Source organism: Carlito syrichta, unplaced genomic scaffold (assembly GCF_000164805.1).
Source record: "Carlito syrichta isolate Samal-C Ts95f unplaced genomic scaffold, Tarsius_syrichta-2.0.1 Scaffold135721, whole genome shotgun sequence".
Taxonomy (NCBI): domain Eukaryota; kingdom Metazoa; phylum Chordata; class Mammalia; order Primates; family Tarsiidae; genus Carlito; species Carlito syrichta.
The window spans coordinates 44,413-44,785 of NW_007079817.1; the positions used below are offsets into that span (position 1 = coordinate 44,413).

A 373-nucleotide genomic window follows, 5' to 3' on the forward strand; every position below is an offset into this window, starting at 1 on the left:
ACTCGGTGCCCGGAGCCCCGCCCCTTCCGCTTCCGCCCGGGTGCTCACGCCCCCGCCCTCTAGTGACGTCACATCCCTAGTAACCGCGGCGGCGGCACTGGAGACCGAGTCCTCCTTAAAGGAGCCTGCGCACGTGTTCTGGGTCCCCGGAGTTCCCCCAAGGACCCCGCTTCGTCGGCCGCGCGGGCTCCGCCAGACCTCCTGCGGGCATAAGGGTAGGCGATTCGACTACAAGCACCCCTCATCTCCCGCCGCCTAGCGAAGGACCTTTGCGGTGGACATTGACGGGGCCGAGAGAGATGATTGACCCTGTAGCCACGCCGCAGTGATGTCTTCAAAGGGCAGGACCTCCGCGAGAAGACCCGCCCCCCGC

General features: G+C 67.3%; 1 protein-coding gene across 3 annotated transcripts in view; it reads right to left on the reverse strand.

Annotated features, from left to right (window-relative positions):
- The window catches only part of CDC37 (cell division cycle 37), an 11,272-nt gene extending 11,241 nt beyond the window's left edge, over window positions 1-31 (reverse strand). For 2 of the 3 annotated variants that reach the window (XM_021708296.1, XM_008049532.1), the window contains exon 1: window positions 1-31. This exon is cut by the window's left edge and continues 180 nt beyond it. The gene's annotated coding sequence lies outside the window, so the exon portion shown is untranslated. The other variant, XM_008049530.1, reaches the window with a different exon arrangement.
- Window positions 32-373: the final 342 nt, after the last annotated feature.